Here is a 6,000-nt window from a genome sequence, read left to right as displayed (position 1 = left end):
AAAAGAGAGGGCATATTGGGGGAGAGAGTGGTAGCAAAACATTTTTAGCATGGATGGGGTGAAAGGAGAGAGAAAATAGAATAAATAAGTTAATAGTAATTGTAAAAAGGATTTTGAAGCAAGTTTCTGTGATAAAGTGCCATTTCTCAAACATAGAGGGAACTGAATCAAATTTATAAAAAATAAGAGCTATGCACCAATTGGCAAATTATCAAAATATATGATCTATGTCTAATGGAATATAAATTCACGCATATCCTTTAACCTAAGAATACTACTACTAGACATGAAGCCTAAAAGACTTTTTAAAAAGAAAAGGACTTATATGTATAAATATTTATAGTAGTTCCATCTTCAAAGCAAAAAAAAATAGAAATTGAGGGGATGCCCATAAATTGGGGAATGGGCTAATAAATTGTGGTGATTGTGTGATTATGATAGAATGTTATTGTTCTGTGGGAAATGATGAGCAGGATGCTCTCAGAAAAATCTGGAAAGAACTCAAGCAAAGTGAAATGTATTGTGTACAAAGTAATAGCAATGTTCTGGGTTGATCAGATATAAATGATTTTGCTATTCTCTGCAGAAAAATGATCCCTGACTACTCTGAAGGACTTATGTTTAAAAATCCTTCCCATACCCAGAAGGAACTGGTTGTGTCTGAATACAGATTGAAGCTCTCTCTTTTTCTGTCTGGGTCTGGATCTGGGTTTCTATCTCTCTCTCTCTGTGTCATTTTTTTGGGGGGAGAGATCTATGTTTTCTTTCATAATATGACTTTCATGGAAATGTTTAGCATTTCTTAAAAAAGAATGCAATTTCTAAAAAAAAATGAAATAACCAAATTATCAAATTATAGTTCAATTATATAATATGACCTCAATATCAACATAAATAAGTACATGTATATATGTACATTTTTTAAAAGATAACTTATTCCAGGGTCTCATAAATTGTATAGTCAAGAATTACTTCATCTCAAATCTGAATTTCTCTTGCTAAAATGTAGCCACTTTCTCTTTTGTCTTATAAGGAGTGAAAAATGGATATTTTGTTTTTTCTAGAATGTCTGGAAGGGTCCCTGTTATGTGTTCTACCTTGTAGCAGAAAGCAGTGATTCACTTTCTCTACTTCTCATAGATCCTTCCAGTCTCATCAATATTACCTTCTTCAAATACTCATCACATAAGCTACTTAATGGAAAAAAATGGTGATTTCAACACCTTTGCAACTCTCATAAAAGTAATTACATTTGATTTAATAATAGCTCAAGATTCTTTATTGCTTTGAAGTTTACAAAATACTTACCTCTCAATAATACTATGAGGTGTTGCAAATATGATTTCCACTTCATAAATAAGGAAACTGAGAATCTTAGGAGCTAAGTTATTTAATCAAGGTCCCTTAAGTAATGGAAAGCAAACAGCAAAATGTTATAGGAATGATGGATTTAAAGTCAGAGGACCTGAGTTCAAATTCTAATTTTGCTGTATGTGACCTTAGACAAGTCACTCAAGCTTCCTGGGGCCTCAGTTTCACCATCTACATATAAAAATTAATAATAATAATAATAAAAGGAACCTGTAGTATATTATGAAATTATAGGAAGGAAGTGCTTAATCAATCTTCTGCATAGAAAATTAGGAAATTATAATGGATGATTTTCCAAGGTTTCTTCTTGATCCAAATCAATGATTCTAATATATGCCTGAGCTGAGAATTAAATACATTTAAATACATATTTTTGTTAACTACTAGTCAGTACTTTTTCTATATAACTGTAGAAATGCCTTCTGATTTGATTATATAGCACCCTAATGACATCTAGTGCTATACTAGACAAAGGCCTTTCCACAATTAAAATTTATGTATTAAGGAAGAAGATACTAATATACACAATTATGTAAAAGCCTATAGAATTTGGTCCTACACAAAGACAAACATCTAGATAAAAAAGAAAAAATATGAATCATTCATCCAGATGGTTGGTCTACAATTATACCAAACATCTGGATGCTTGATTGAACATTTAATTTTTCACTTGGAAATTGTCCATCATATAGATATTGCCTTAGAATCAGAATAAGCAAATATAAACACATTTTCATATTAAAATATTTATTGAGATCTTTTGTTTTTACATTAACTTTATTTCTGGATATAGCCCTCTCTTTCCCCCAACGCATCAAGTGATTCCTTGTAACAATTTAAAAAGAAAGAAAAAGATCAGTCATACACAATCAAATCTTTACAAAGAAGAGCAAGAAAAATTAATCTTCTCATTTTTTCTCTAGATTCAGTATTTCTTTCTTAATCATTGTAATTATATATCTAAGCACATATTTTATAGGCACTAAAGAATACAGTCTAAACTAAAAGGCCCTGTATTCCTGACATTTGTCCAAATAAAAAAAGATCACTTATAGGTCAAAAGCATACACTGTCCAGTAACTTTTATAGAAGATAACCTTTATTTTCTTTATTGTCTTCCCCTATCTTCTCAAATAAATGCAGAAATAATATTCACTTTTTGCAAGTTTGTCTAGTATAGTGGATAAACAGCAGATCTTGGAGTTAAGGAAGCTTGAGTTCAAGATCTGCCCAAGGGGAAAATTGTTTAAACCCTCAGTGCCCCAGGAACATTTTTAAGACTACAAATTATAATAAGTTGATAACCTACGGCACTCTATAGAGGAAGGACTAGAGGGTGTTGGTAGGAATCTCTACAAAGAATTTACTCAAATTTGTGAACAAGAATTACACAGAGTAAAAAAGAATGAAGGAGCCAGCATCTGCACCACTTAGGTTAGTGTCTGTGTTAAGGAAATCACAGGTCCATCACAATATTGAAATCTGTTGGGACCCAATATTTCCTGCTCTAAAATTACCATGGAAACCAATAGAAAAATTATAATTTGCTATACGTTAAAAATATCTTTTAGGAATGTATTACATGAACAAAGGAAAACCACACATCTTGAGATTTGCAAAAATAAGATAGTTAAAAGTTATCACACATAATTACTAACTCAAACTCAGTACTTTAATTTTGGGAAAGTTTGGTCTCCCATTCTGTCACAGTGTTACGACTGACTCTTAGTGTTACTAATAAGAACAGAGAATGAAATTAGAATTTACAATATAATTTTGTCTATCATTGTAGTGAATTTTTTGGGTATGTAAATTGGAACTAGTGTTACACCAAATGCTGACAACTTCCCATATAATCTCTAGTTCTCTTAAAATGCTATAGAGTCTTTCAAATGGCATTTATCAAATTCTGCATTGGTATTTAAATTATTATTATTTCTGTAAACTGCTTGAAAGTAATAACTTTATAACATCAGCTTCTTTCCAAACACTTTCCAAACATAGTAAGTCAGTCTTAGTTGGCTCACTATAAAGACTTATTGAACCAAATTGGATATATTTTTAAAAAATATATAATGATGGCAGGAAAACTTCTGCATCATGTAAGCAATAAGATGAAAAACTAAATATTTTCACTAATGTCCATGACCTCTCATACATCATGTAAACAGAAAGTAACTCCAAATTCAAAGCAATATTAGTTATTTCCATGGTATAGGACACCTGGAATTCAAAAGAAGTTTAAAAAACCGCTCAAAACCCAAGAACTGATTCTTTTTTTAATTAAAGCTTTTTATTTTCAAAACATATGCATAGATAATTTTTAACATTCACACTCGCCAAAACTTGTGTTCCAATTTTTTTCTCTCCCTCCCACCCCTTCCCCTAGATGGAAAGTAATCCAATATATGTTAAACATGTGCAATTCTTCTATACATATTTCTACAATTTTCATGCTGCACAAGAAAAATAGGATCAAAAAGGAAAAAATAAGAAAGAAAACAAAATACAAACAAACAATAACAAAAAATGAAAATACTATGTTATAACTCACATTGAGTCCCCAGAGTCCTCTCTCTAGGTGCAGATGGCTCTCTTCATCACAAGACCATTGGCACTGACCTGAATCACTTTGCCATTGAAAAAGAGTCATGTCCATCAGAATTGATCAAAACTGATGCTTTCTGATGAGATATTTCACATTATCTTCCATTTTTCATTCTTTTGGTTTTGCTTTATTGGTTCTTGATTTCTCATAAAGCTATTGCTCAATTCTATTTTTTTTTTAATTTTTTTCTTCAACAAATTATTGTACCTCCTTTTTCCATTTGGTCAATTTTGCTTTTTAAGGCGTTTTTCTCCTCATTTACTCTTTATACATTGATTTTGTATCACTCACCTTTCTCTTCCCTATTAAATTGGTATCTTCTGATATCAGCTAATTCAGCATTCATCTCTTTCTTTCTATGTCACTGGGATCAAAACTACACTAATAGACCCAAAGACATGATAAGACATATCAAAACCACCTCTGTTCTCCAGTTTACTCTTTCTTTTTCCTGTACCACAGAGACCTGGCTTCCAGGTTATAGAAGCATTCTCAAACCTCAACTGTCAGATTGGCTACCTCCCTTCAAGAGAAAAGGCTTGTGTGGAGTTGAAACCTGGAAGTCCCAGAAGTGATGTGGGGAAAGTAGCTTTTAACAGAGCTGGCTCTGAACTGTTGGTGCAATCAGGATCCACAATCTAGACCAGAGAACCAAGTAAAAGAGAAAGTGGGATAGGACATCAAGACAAGATACTGTACAAGTGAGGAGCTATGAAGGGCTGAGGGAAGGACTCAGCATTCAATAAGGGTCAGTTCTCACCACCAAAAGTCAATTGAGACTGAGACCTACCCTAGTAAATCACGATTGCCTATTATGGGAGGAGGCTGAGCTACTCTGAGATCTAATTCCTTATGGAGGAAGGAAGAAGAAGACGAGAAGAGTCACAAGTGTGCAATAAGGAAAAAAAGAAGGGGGTAGGGAGGTGACAACTGAAAGTACCAAAGATTTGAAGAAGAATAAAATCTCAAAGACCTTTACCATAAACAGTAAATCAACAGGAAAAACAGTAGCATAAGAAAATATCACTTCTAGATTGAGTAAATTAGTTCAGACATTTATGAATAAATTCTGCAAGGAAAATAATCCAAAACTTGATGAGAAGAGGATCTTGTGGAATTTAAGGAAAATGTGGATCTATAATACTCTGTTATGAGTTGTTTAAAATAGAAATGGGAATTATGGAAAGAGAAATTATGTCTTGCACAGTACAAAATAATGAATAGAATAAAAAAATTTGAATTTGCAATGGCAAAGAACAAAAGAAAACAAAAAAATTAGAGAAAAATAGATTGAGAATGCAAACACACAGACATGAAAGACAACTTAGAAAAAGATAAACAAAAACAAAAACATTTAAAAAAAACTTGCTCATTGTGTAAGCAAAATATAGAGATTAAAAGATTGAATGAGTAAAACAACCTAAGAATCTTAGGTCTCCCAAAAGAACATGACAGGGCAAAAAATATTTTAACACCATAATGAAAGAAATACTTAAGAGAATTGCCCAGAACAATTTCAATTGAAATAATTCACAAATTACCTTTAGGGGGGGAAAGGCTACAAATTCCAAGACACATGTTGGTTAAAACAATTAAAAACCAACAATTCTACAAATCATTAAAAGAAAGACCTTCAAATACAAAAGAAAGGACATTGGAACAATGCAATTTCCACATCCAGTAGGAAAAAAAGAGGAAGGAATGAAATAAAGTATTCCAAAGAACACTAGAATTCAGGATACAGCCCAGGGTGACTTATACAGCAAATCAGAGCTTAACCATACATGATGAAAGATGGGTGGTCAATAACAAAGAAGAATTTGAAACATTTTTTAGAAAGTAAACCTAAAAAAATTATTTGTTTCTCAAACATTAACAATAGAAATACAAGAAAGTGAATAAATGCAGAGAGCAACAACAGAAAGGCCAGTAAGATATTCCTTTTTAAATGTCCACAAATAGGAGTGATTATGGAAATCTGGTAGATGTAATAATGAAGAGATGTATGGGAACATTATGGA

The sequence above is a fragment of the Sminthopsis crassicaudata genome, chromosome 3 (assembly GCF_048593235.1).
Source record: "Sminthopsis crassicaudata isolate SCR6 chromosome 3, ASM4859323v1, whole genome shotgun sequence".
NCBI classification, from domain to species: domain Eukaryota; kingdom Metazoa; phylum Chordata; class Mammalia; order Dasyuromorphia; family Dasyuridae; genus Sminthopsis; species Sminthopsis crassicaudata.
The sequence above is the reverse complement of the archived record's forward strand: the minus strand, read 5'-3'. Positions refer to the sequence as shown.